The sequence below is a fragment of the Sparus aurata genome, chromosome 3 (genome assembly GCF_900880675.1).
Source record: "Sparus aurata chromosome 3, fSpaAur1.1, whole genome shotgun sequence".
NCBI classification, from domain to species: Eukaryota; Metazoa; Chordata; class Actinopteri; order Spariformes; family Sparidae; genus Sparus; species Sparus aurata.
Window position 1 is genome coordinate 26,201,745 of NC_044189.1, and position 13,182 is coordinate 26,214,926.

The 13,182-nt window shown below is 44.8% G+C and overlaps 1 protein-coding gene across 3 annotated transcripts in view; it reads right to left on the minus strand.

Moving 5' to 3' along the window:
• LOC115578414 (hippocalcin-like protein 1) overlaps positions 1 to 5,205 on the minus strand; it is a 49,776-nt gene extending 44,571 nt beyond the window's left edge. For 2 of the 3 annotated variants that reach the window (XR_003983440.1, XM_030411372.1), the window contains exon 1: positions 4,618 to 5,203. The gene's annotated coding sequence lies outside the window, so the exon portion shown is untranslated. Of the gene's footprint in view, positions 1 to 4,617 lie in introns of all 3 variants that reach the window. The other variant, XM_030411373.1, reaches the window with a different exon arrangement.
• Between the last annotated feature and the right edge of the window lie 7,977 nt (positions 5,206 to 13,182).

The window sequence follows — 13,182 nt, forward strand, 5'->3', positions numbered from 1 at the left end:
CTGGCTTTAATATTAGTAATGCGTCTTTACTCTCACTTTAATTCAATCATCAATCGCCAATGCTCAATGCTGGTTAACGATGTACTGTGTGAGTCAATTAAGATTGGACTACAGTGGGAATTCCAGCCTGCGGAGCGTTTTCAGATGGGTTGTGCAGGTGTGGTCTGTTACGGTGACGGCTGCTACATGGGTGACATATGGGGGCCGGTTATTATACTCCTTCACAGGGTTCAAAGTCTCTCGCGGCACCCCTTCGTCCACCTCCAGCTGAGCAGCTGCTCTCCCTGTCTTATTGTGGGCTTTATCAGGCTGGATGTCTGACATGCCCCTCCCGGTAGGATCAGGGCAGATTAAAGGGCCTGCGGCGCACATGGGAAACAAAGACCTCGTGTCAACCCATGCAGGCCACATCCCACTCATCCCACGCCCCTACCTATGAAAAACACAACCACATCGACAGACGGCTGGCAAAGATTGTAAACGAGGGTCGCTCTGATTCCCAGGTTATCTTGGTCTCTGCAGCAACAATAGTGACCGATACTAGTTTAATTTGTCAGCTAATATCTAGGCTGTTTGAATATAGTTGTTATATAACAAACAGTGAAGTCAGTGCATTTTGTAAATAGCGCTTTATAAAATGAGGAGAGACAGGCCTCTGACAGAAGTCAAGAATGGCCACGCTTGCTGTTATTTAAATTTTTAGGCCGTTATCGCAAGCTCACAATCTAATTATATTCTTATCTCAGGGTTAGAAAGCTTAATGTCCTATGATAAAAGGGTAACTTTATCTCGAGAAAACCAAAAAGTCTATTTCTTGAGATAATTTATGTTGAGAAAATGGGAAGGAAGAATCATAGGAGTTGACCGTGACATTCCATGCACACTGAGATTTATCCCCTAATGATTTTATATGAGGGCATTTACGTTATGGATAATTATTGTAAGGGAAAGGCTTACATACAATAAAGTAAAGGTGAAAGATGTAAGAGATGTCTCATTTATACTCCAAACAAATAGGGGGCAGCATATCACAAGCTATCTGCTGCTCACTGTTGGTTCTGTTAGCTAGTTAGCTCAGCTAGCCATGCTGCTAGTGGTGAGGCACGGGAACTGGGCCTAGCTGGTTAGCATGCTAACTGCAGTAGACACCCTTGGAGCACAATAAGTAGCTATCATAATGCCATAATTGCTTTCAACTTGTATCTTTACACACTCCACCTTTAGAGCTGATGTGATATTGCGTAGGACTGAAATGCAGTCTGGTGTGGTCAATCAGGTTTGAAGTGGGCGGGGCTAATTTGTCACAAGGTGAGGTCACATGTTTCTGTGCAGCCAATTAAAACATTTGAATCCCCATGCGGTGACAGCCATGGGATTGCTTGCTTGTCTTGCAAGAATTGCCGGTCAAATTAAATCAAACAGCAGACACCTGACATATGAATATTTGAGTTTTTAAGTGTTAAAATCATCATAAGTATTAATACCTGATTTTTTTTTATTCCAGAACGCTTACTTTATTTGTTGTTTATTATTCCTTCAATAAGTGAGTAACATTCAAAAATGTCAAAAACAAACCAAAGTTAACCATTTGGAGATGAACCGCAGTCTGTGATGTAAAGTCACACTTGCAGCAGCACAACAACATCCAGCTTCTATTTTGCACAACTTAAAAAAAAAAAGAAAATAATTTCAACTGCGGTCTTCTTCTCTTCCTAATGGCATTCCTCATTATTCTAATAATGTTGATAATGGTTCATGGGAAAGTGGTATTTGCTTTTAACAACAGAGAGCTACAGGCAGAATGCATCGTAACTCTCATTAAAGATAAACAGAACAATTTCCTCTCCATTACTGTGTTTTACCACCAGACCACAGAGCCATTTTACACTTAGCCTTCTTCTATTTGTTATTCTCCTACTGATTGCACTCCCTTTTTTACATAAAGCCTTCAGAGCTCTCCTCCGAGAAAATTCCACTGGCCCTCCACATCCATCATGCTGCCAGAAGATGTGCTAACAGCAAGCCTCTGCGGGGGGGGGGGAAGTTAACCCGACCCTAGGCCTGGAGGGCCCGGAGTCTGCTCCGGCTCCACCGAGATCTCTGTTCTGAGGTTTAGAAAAGCTCCAAGAGGCTGAGCCTGTCTGTGCGCCTCTACCCCGTGATCCACCGCTGACCTGAGCTCACATGATGAGACAGAAACCTTAATTCAAAGTGACTTTCAGACCGTGGAATTATGTATTCCATGCATACATGCGGTCAGGGCCGTCTTGACAGGAATTCCTAGCAGCATCACATGAGAGCAAGGTCACCTATGTGAGCAACACTCGAGTGTTCCTTTGAGGGCATGCGGTATAGAATAGTGAGCCACTGAGGACAGTAAGAGATGATAATGACACCGTCTCTCTCCCCGTCTGCACTGCAAATCACCGTCCTCACTGAAAGACCTCTTGATTACAACATCTACACACAACACCTCGGGGATAAAACTTATGCTGGTGTGTGTGTATGCGTGTGTATATATATATATATACAGTATACACACATGCACAAGTTATAAGTGTGTGTGCGCAGGAGAGTGTGTTCATGAGCCGGGGTGACTGAGGCTGAGGTGCTCCAGCTCGCATTTATCTTCTTATATAACAACTAGCCTAGCATTAGCGCATGCAGGCTAAACGCCGCCTCAGCCAGAGCAAAACATAAGCAGCAGGATTCTGGGAACAAATTGGGTTGAGCAGGTTTCCTCGGGACAAGATCCCCAAATACAAATCAATTAGTCGGAACCGCTCCTCCACCGTGCACCGCATTCCCATTAACCCCGGGTCACAACCGATGGCAGCCGCATTACCGGACCCTTCATCATTTGTTTGATTATTAGCCGCCCTAAATGACATGTGCAGAATGACCACAGCGCCCTCCGACACCACAACCGCCACTCATGAGACTCCTTTGAACGTTCTAGACTCTCAGCGCAGGATCTCACTTCTCTGTGCCCAACGCCAAGTCTGACAGCAGCCAGTTAAATTTGGAGGGATCATGAGGAAGGGTGCGTAACAGCTGGGTGGCGTTAGGGAGGAAAAACGTGGAGGCAGATGCATCAGGACTGCATCGGGCATAGGCGGGGCTGTTATCTCGAGGAAGAGGGGAGCAATGGCCCCAAACACCTAAGTGATGGATGATGATTAAAGATGGCATGCCACTGTATACACCCAGAGGGCCTCCAGGGCCTTTGACTCTTATTTTATTTATTTAGTCCTTAATGCGGATGTCAATGAGCGAGGGAAGCTCTGCTCAGTGTTCAGTGCAGATAAATGATAAGTCACGTTCTGCAATATGCAATAGCAGAACACAAGCTGTGTTATATCCCACACTGATTGATTAGTAAGGCTGTTATCAAGCCAATGCATACAGTAAGCTTAGCAAAATCCTCAGACCTGTAATGAAATACAAATAGCATAGATAATGCATTACTATTAAAGGGGCCCTATGTAGTTTTTGGAAAGGAAATTCAAGCTCAGAATTTTAATATTTACAATATCAATCAGGTGATAATAAAGCGAATAAACAAGCTGTTCTCAGGGGAAAATAAGGTCCCCGGAACACTGTTTGAAGCTAGGAAGGTGGCAGGGTCCGCCACATAAAAACAAAGTTTAAAAACAGTCTAAAATTGTATTGTCCTTTAAGGTCAGGTCATTCAGTCATGAAAACAAAGAAAGTTTGTTTAGAGATAAAAAAAAAAAAAAAAACATTCAATGAAGATATTTCTGTAATTTCCCAGCTTGGGATCAATAAAGTATAACTATCAATCTATCTATCTATCTATCTATCTATCTATCTCTTTTCTCCCCCCCCCCCCAAAAAAAACAAATACAGAGAGCACCTTTAAAATACAACCAAATAAAGGTTTTTGATTGGAATCTCTATTAACTTACAAAGACACAATTCAAAAGCCAATTTGAAATATTAGAATAATGTAACTGCCGTCTGAACAGGAATACAGCAGCCAGGGCAGTTATCAGGGTTGAAATAAGAGGAAGCAATGTCCCCCTTTTTTTCTCCCTGCCTGCTTCAGTCAGGGAGATGGGACTTGAATGCACCACATGGCTCCAAAACATTAAGAGGAGGAGGAGAAGGAGGAGGAGGAGGAGGAGGAGGAAGGGAGCTGGCAGATCCAGAGCACCACCATGCGCATCCTTGTCCCGTGTCAAGATCATTCATAAATATGGCAGGACGACACCGCTGTCACCCTCCGGGCTGCACACAGGAAGCTTTTCTTCCCTATTCTAACTCGATTAAAGCGCAGCGAAGATGATCAGCCTGAGTGGTTTGTAACAAAACATCTGTCTTAATGCAATGAAACACACAGCGGGAGGGAGGGAGGGAAGGAGGGGGGGAAGGCTGCTCGGTACGGTGATGTTTTCGGAGCACATACCGCTGGCTGCGCTTTACTCGGCGGTTTATTGTCAGCGCGCAGCCGAAAACACGCACCGTTTCTCCGGGTAAACAAACGCGTCTGCACCGAATTCAACCCCCAGCAGCCACAGCGTTACATTATAACACCTATGCATTAAGTAGGACAAAACATCTGCGATGCGTAAGAATGCCGTCCCGTCTCCTTACCCGACAGAGCCGAGGTGGTGTCGGTGGAGGGGATGAGGAAGAGGAGAAGGAGGGTGTCCCTGCTCCGGATCAGCGGGGCTGGAGCGCAGGGCAGCCGGGGGGAGAGATCGCGGGGATGCTCGGGCTCCTTTCCTCCGGTGCTCCTGGTGGATGCTGCTGCTGCTGCCGCTGCCGCTGCTGCTGCTGCTGCCGGGACCGACCGAGATCTCCGTCTGCGTACTACTACTGCTGCTCCTCACTGCACGCTCACACACACATCCACGCGCGGACGCACCGACTGACTTGACTGGTTGAGTGACTGACTAAGTGGCCCTTGGCTACAGCAGCCGAGCCCTGCAAAACATGTTACCGTGCAGGCGAGAGGCAGCAGTGACGGTGCTGCGGCGCGGAGCTGCTGCTGGAGGTGGAGGTGGAGGCGGTGATGCTGCTGGAGTCTCCTCTCCTCCAGGGGCCGGGTTTGGGACGGGATGGCAGCGGAGGACTGTGTGTTTAAGCGGTGAGCGCCGTTGGAGTGGATTTAAACGGGGGGATGGTTTGGTTGGATTACGTGGTAGGGGTTTAATTAGACAGCGCAGCGCCGATTGGAACCGGCGTTGCGCACAGCCCTCCTCCTTTCCTCCTCCTCTCTCTCTCTCTCTCTCTCTCTCTCTCCCTCTCTCTCTCTCCCTCTCTCTCTCTCTCTGTGAGGCAGATAGATGTGTGTGTCAAAACATAGAATCATGGCGCACCATGCTGTGTGTATAATAATACAGTTCACTGCGCGTTACTTTTATCCCCGATGATGGAGATGATGATTGCTATTGGGACTGCATCAAGCACATACATTATGAAATATAAATATCACTGTATCAATGTATGTCTGTGTGTGTGTGTGTTTGTGTGTGTGTTGTGTGTGTGTGGACCCAGAGGAGAACAATACAGTGCTTATCGTACAGTATGTATTTATAATCTCTGTAATAGTCGTTATGCTGTGATAAAGCATCCTGGTCTATATGAAAGGCAGTGGGAGATTATTGTGTTATCATTCTGGCACAGCTCCATCATCTTCTGCCTTTCCACTATGGCATGGAAACTCTGAAATCCTCCAGTCAGGTGACGTTAAACGGCTGCAGAGGAACGGAGACATATATATAGAGTCGTTCCGATCAGTAGAAAAGGAGCTGACCTTTTTGTTTACCGACTTTCAAGGGTAAAAGTGATGACCAGTGAGTGTACTCTTTTGTATGAATGCGCTTCTTTTCGTTGGATCCATTACTTTGTCCACCAGTTAAGAGCCTTATGATTAAATCCCATTAAAGCCAGTTAAGTTGAGTCTGCGTCTAGTGCTCACCTTATGGTGCTGTTCCAAAAGCACACAGAGGCCTGGATAGACGTCGGTGCCCAGTGAACAACTTTCAGGAGAATATGTCGGGTGCCATTCTCGACCACAGTATCATAATAAACAAGAAACTGGCAACTTTTTTGCTTTAACTCATAGATAGATAGATAGATAGAATTACTTTAATGATCCCAGACTGGGAAATTATTCCATTACTCATCATTCCATTACTCATCATTCTGAAGATAAGACTGTTTGTATGGTGTTATGGTGATGGACAAAAAATCACCATCCTCATAGAGAATGTTTCTGTTTAAAACTCTCCTTTCACTGTTGCTACTTCAAGGTTGAATTTTGGCTCAGAGGAAGCGCGTCTGTCATCGCGCAACCAAAGCAGGAAGGGACATTGTTTTCCTCAGTCACTATCCCCAGGTAACGGTGGAACCACCGTAATAACTGTGAAAACTCGGCTGATGGAGTCGGCAAAGGAGGTGAAGAGGGAGAGTGATTGAAACCGAGGTAAAGGAAGAGTGAACAGACAGGTTTCACTCAATGGAGAGCGGTCTAGTGTTGTGTCAAAGTCTGTTTCCCTGTTGATAAGTATTTCCCCTTACCAGTGTGACACGAGGGTTCCTGAGACTCACGTGATACGTTCACATCTAACGACGGTGAATTTAAGGTTTATTTTGACCGAACCAGAGTTGGTGATTGTTGGAACAGTGGAGAAACTAACCCAGATGTTCAGGTGAGTTTTAATTATTGAAGATGATGAAGTGTGTTTTATGATGGAGCCTGGTGGCTTTGAGGACGGCATTATAACCGCTGGTTCTGTTTGAACAAAAATGATTTCCATAAGGTTGTCAGAAATTTGGGGCGGCTGTGGCTCAGGGGTAGAGCCAGCGTGTTGTTGTTGGAAAGTCGCTGGGTCGATTCCCCTGGTCTGCATGTCGAAGTGTCCTTGGGCAAGATACTGAACCTGAAACTGCTCCTGATGTGCCGGTCGGCACCTTACATGGCAGCCACCGCCATCAGTATAGGAATGTACGTATGAATTACTGTGAGTCGCTTTGGACAAAAGCATCTGCTAAATGCCCTGAATGTTAAGGTAAATTCAGAAAAACAATCTGAGTCTCTCAGTGGCAACAAACAAGCACTTTAATTGGATGTACCAATGATGCAATTGCCCCAAAGGATTACATATCAGCCACTGCAGCCTGTGTTTTGGTTGTCAGGTGGAACGGTTTACTGGACCAGTTCCAAAAATGTTTGTACCCATTAGTCATTTCAACACCAAATAGCCTATGTAAAAACAAAACAAAACAAAAAATAATAATGTGGGCCTGGGATTAAAAATGCTAGAATCACTCCTCAATGCATCGATGGGAAAATGTGACATCCCTCAATTTAGCGGGCGTGACATCACCACATTCCTGACAGTGATCTGATGATGATGAGGATGATTCACCTCCCGCCCTTTTTTTCATCCCTTCAGTGGAGCGAACACTTCAGATGTCACAGTCGCATGCTTTATTTACGTCATGACTTATTCAATGTTTCCACTGCACTTTGTTCTTATTGATGCACCAACGTTTCCACCTCAACCAGCTCCAAGCAATACTTCCACTTGCCACGTTCAAACATTCTTTCGTCTTTTCGTTTGTACACTGTTCGTGAATGCGCATGAAACTGGTGCATGGACACACACACTTGGTGCTCTTTACTTTTGTTTAGCAACGTCAGTGTATTCCATATGGAGGGACACACACGCACACATCAGAAAAACCAGGCTTCATATCTGAGTCAGACATCGGACAGTCTGTGGATGTTAGTGTTGATGGGGCAAGCGAGGTACCAGCCATAGGCCACACACACACACACACACACACACACACACACACACACACACACACACACACACACACATACACTCTGGGGTTTGCCATCTGAGCCAGACATCGGCCGCACTTTGTCACACCTCACAGAACTTGAGAGCTGCGGGAAGCTTCTTTTTTTTTTTTTATTACCTCAAAGGTTGAAGATGACTCACAGCCGGTGGTCTCAGCGGACTAAGTTTGGCTGCTCGTTGAAGGGACAGCTGGCCCGCTTAACCAGCGCTACCACAACAGGAACATTAAAAATGACAGTTTTCCTATAGGGAGCACACGGGCGCCCGGAGCAGCAGCAATTACCTGAGACAATCCATGCCATGATGGATTGTAGAAGACGGAAGTGAGGTTTCAAGGATGGTCAGCTTCTTAATCAGCCACTGCAGCGTGTGATGATCATGTCTCATTACCCTTTTGGTCATTAAGGCAGCACGTAATCTGTTGACATGGCCGGCGTGTGCCGCTCCCTGCTCCCTCCATATACTTCTGCTGCGGGATGAATCATTCGCATACAGTAAAGCTCCAGTCTCATTCCAGTTATAGCGAATGTGAATGTGATCACGACATCGCAGTCGATTTTATAGCCCTTCGCGGAGTGCAGAGATGGAATAGAGGCTGTTGCAAATACAAAGTTAAAAGTTATGCGTCTGCTGAAAGCGGATCATTTATTGATAAACGTTACAGCCGAGATATCATAGACTGGCATATAAATGAAGGAGAGAGGAAGGAATCACAGCGGGGTTGGACAAATCAAACGCAGGAGGAGATGCAACCGAGGATGGCAAGAGTGGAATTATAATGTCCGTGCACAGCTTGAGTTTCATTTTATGGGCAAAGGGTGGTGGCGGTGTGCTGCATTCAAAGACTCTGGTTAGATGTTTGGAAGGGGGTGCTACGCCTTTGGTCCCAGGTACGTCAGGTGAAAGGACGTTGATGTAGGTTTAAATGAAAGTCGTGGAAAGAAACATAGATTTTTGACTCGGCTCGTCCAGAACGTGACTTTTTCTGATGATCGGATTTGACTGACAGGGCTACCAACGTAAGCAAACAACCATACGGCTGTCCCCACATTTCAATTCAAATAATGTTAAATCCTGACCGATTTCAATGCAAGTACTACACACGACTCTTTCAAACCTTTCACGAACCACACGATGCCACTGCTCGTAACAGGGAGCTGAAAATGAGATTTCAGGGCCTTCAGCACCAAAAAGAGTTCAAATTGGATACTCATTGGGCAGTGAGCCCAGGAGACACATTAACTTTATTAGTAAGACGGATGAAAGAAACCCTCAGTCAGAGATTATGTTGAGCCCTCTACGGAGCTGGGTATAAATAATTTCATGACTTTCCAAAATGAAGTCGGAGCTTAACTCTGGTCTTGAGAAGCTGAAACCTATATTCACCTTCGTATATTTTACATTATATAACCTAACATCTTCACATCTGGGTTGTGTGCATAAAAAAAAGGCTGCATACGCCATCTTTTACTTTTGGCTCAACTCTCTTGGACACTTGAGGGATGTAAAAGTACCTGCTACTGTCCACAGTGGGAACATAAGGGGAAAATAATAATAATAAAAATAATAATAGAGCCGAGCCACGCTGCACCATACAAAAGAACATCATGGAAATTAGTCGGAGCTACTGGTCCATCACAGATATATTGTACTGGCTTATAAGATGCCTGATGTGTCAATATGGAAACTTTTTTTTTTTTTCTATCAAAGATGAACACAACATGTCTGTAGCTCCTTAAAATGTCTTTGCATATTTTGAACTGTCACAACAAATACTAACTGTGACGCAAATATATTCACCAGCATGGGAGAAGAAACTGAATTTGAGACGAGCCCTGCAAACAGCATCTTACAGCCTGACCAGCCGGACGATCCCGCGGAGGAGAGGGGAGAGATACAGGATGGGAGTCATGCTGATCCAGATTGGATTTAGGCTGCTCCTGGCTGATGTCTGTTCACAGGAAAATGAAGTGATCAAATGAGATTGAGCTGGCCAAACAGGAAATCGGAGGCCGTGTTTACATCTTTACGGAGACCTGTCTCCACCGCAACATCCTGGATCAAGCTGTTGCACTCGACCCTGTTCTCAGCGCAGGACTTAAGCGGGGTTGATGATAGGCGGACTCTGTGTTTACGTCAATCGATGCTTGGTGCTCAAACACAGTCAAAGTTGATGGACAGTGTTTCCCTGATGGCTAACTTTTAATGTGAAGACGCATCAGCCCGATGCAAATTCAAAAATGCAAAACCATTTCATACAGTATTTTTTATAAATCACTGTATATATGTTCTACGTTTGTGAGAAATTAGTTATGATTAGTATGATGACACATAAATCGCCTCGAACCTTGATTTGCCCATCTATAACCATACTCCACATATTAGCATATGTGCCATAGCTGTAACCTTTCTGTTTTCATAACTATATAGTGAGAAAGACGTCACTGAAACCATTCCAATAACATCAATCTCTCCTAGAGATGCAGGCTTGATCTGAAGTGTCAGTGCCAGGAGACCATCAGTGATCGGTGGCGTCAGACAGGAGAGCACACCACAAACCTGGAGAATCATCATTGAAATGGATGTGGATGACAGAGTACAGCCTGGAAGGTTGAGGCGTTGACAGTTGTGTGTTTGAGGCCTGATTGTGTGTGTGTGTGTGTGTGTGTGTGTGTGTGTGTGATCATTCATGTACTCCTCATATCAGAGGGATTAGGGTGGGTGGGAAGTTACATGGCGGAGTTTGATCTGGTTTGTACTCACGACCTTCTGACCTGAAGGAATAGAGGTGAAGAACCCACTCTGGCGCTCCTGATGTTTTCTCTGCCCGCACCCTCACCCCTCTCTTTGTCTCACCTCTTTGTTGTCTCACAAATATCTGACTCAGCTTTTGCTTATTTCATTAGTCGTTCATAACTCCGGCTCTCTGTCCTGTGAATGAGGACGCTGATGTGATTGAATTACCCCCTCCTCCTCGCGATCCCTCTCTTTTCCCTCTCTCTCCTCTGTGTTTTGTGTACTGTTGGCACTTTCCCTCCTCCGAGCCAGGGTTCAATGCTGTTGTTGCACTTTCTCTGGTCTTGCGTAACCGTGCAGCGGTCATGTTGCGTTGCATCCTCCATCTCCTCTTCCCCAGGCGGGATGGTCACCGTGGGAAACAGTGGCCCAGAAAACTGACCTTCATTTCAGTATTCTAGAAAGACTCCCCTCGCTGTGTGCGGAGCTCGACTCCCGAAGGAGAGCGTCATTAGGCCTGTACGACCTTTGTCGAAGTAGAATCGAGGACTGGGATCTGCTTTAGATAAAGGCTCAAACTCTTAAATGACAGAAGGCACAATCGGTTTATTTCATTATTTATTGATGGGATTGTTTCGGGTTTTGGCCGGCCCCAATGTCATTCAGCACTGAGGGACATGCAGGTGTTTAAAGGTGCACGCTGTAGTTTTTGGGAAGATTCTAATAAGAAGAGAAGGATCCTCATTGACTGATTTCTGTTTTAAAGGGATAGTTCGGGTTTTTTTAAGTGGGGTCATATAAAGTACATATCTATAGTCGATCTGTTTCCTACCGTAATCACCGATCAGCGCAGCCTCAATTTGGAGAAGTAGAGAGCCGCTCCAGCCCAGAGGCTCAGCTTTGTACTGCAGTGAACAGGGTCCAGCGAAAAAGCGAAATTAACCACCTTAAACAAGGCTCACCTAAAAAACTTTACATCAGTTCAAGTGTACGTTGTATAGGTAAAATTCACACCGCTTTACATCGCCGTCAGACTGCGCTCTCTTTTGGCACTACATTTTCTCAACCGCAGAACCCCCGTATCCCTACACATGAGAGCTACTGCGGAAGGATACGGAGAGTTAAGTTTTGTTTTTATCGAAAGTAAACCTCTCGTCCAGCAGCTGGGCCTCGCGTTGTATTCCGCCGCTCGCAGATCAGCTGTTGCCCAGTTACGTTAGTGCGTAGGGATACGGAGGTTCTGCGGTTGAGAAAATGTAGTGCCAAAAGAAAGCGCAGTCTGACGGCGATGTAAAGCGGTGTGAATTTTACCTATACAACGTACACTTGAACTGATGTAAAAAAATTTAAGTGAGCCTTGTTTTAGGTGATTAATTTCGCTTTTTCTCTGGACTCCGTTCACTGCAGTACAAAGCTGAGCCTCTGGGCTGGAGCGGCTCTCTGCTTCTCCAAACTGAGGCTGCGCTGATCGGTGATTACGGTAGGAAACAGATCGACTATAGATATGTACTTTATATGACCCCACTTCAAAAAACCTGAACTATCCCTTTAACCCACAATAAACCTTGACCTTAAAGGACAACGTAATTTCATACTGTTTTACTTTGATTATATATGGCAGACCCTGCCACGTTTCTAGCTTCAAACAGTGTTCTGGTGACCTCTGAGAACAGCTTGTTTATTCAGCAATGGAAAAATAACCAACATATTTCTGAGTTTGTATTATTACCTTATTAATACTGTAAATATTAAAATTCTGAGATTTCTTCTCCAAAACTACATAGTGCCCCTTTAAACACAGGAGCTCACGTAGAGGAAAGCATGCAACGTGTGTCTGCAATGAAAGTAGATTCAATAGAAACAGCCCTGTCTGAGAAACATGACGGTAAACAAAACGTTTTTATCCCATCCTATATAACATTCACATTGAATACTTAAGCCGCTATACTAGGAAAAACCTGGCTCTGATGGACTTTGCTTATCCACATGGTTATTCTATATACATACCTTTTATTTTGGATTGTTGGGCGACTATGTAGATTTTCAATATGAAATTACTTAGGTATTTTGGCAATGCATGTTTCTTCAAACCACAGGTATGTTGAAACTTTACATTTTATTTATGTTGCAACTTTTTGTTTGTTTATGCTCAGTTTTCAAATTCTGTTTTAGGTCTATTTAGGTTTAGGCACAAAGACCACCTGGTTAGGGTTAGGAAACAATTTGGCTTACTTGGTTTAGTCGCCACAGCTGGAAAATGCCTTGAGATCTCCTCAAACACATCAAGTGGTTTCATGCTTAAAAATGTCATCCATCTCGTCATTGACACGGAAAGTCACCTAATGTGAGCGTGATAACACGTGTGTTGTAGAAATGTTGTTACAATGCATGTGACTCTTACGTATTTGAAACGCATCCCTGGTTTGCAGAAACCTAAAATGTCAACATTTATTCATTCTGGGAGTGAGGCTGGATTGAATTCATTGTTGATACCAGAGCAGCGTCAAGGTTCTTATCCTGAAGGCTTTCTCTTTACGATTTGTATTTTTTAAAGGGGAAACTGTTCCAAAGTCTTGGCATGTCTGATAAATTGCCTCAAGTGATG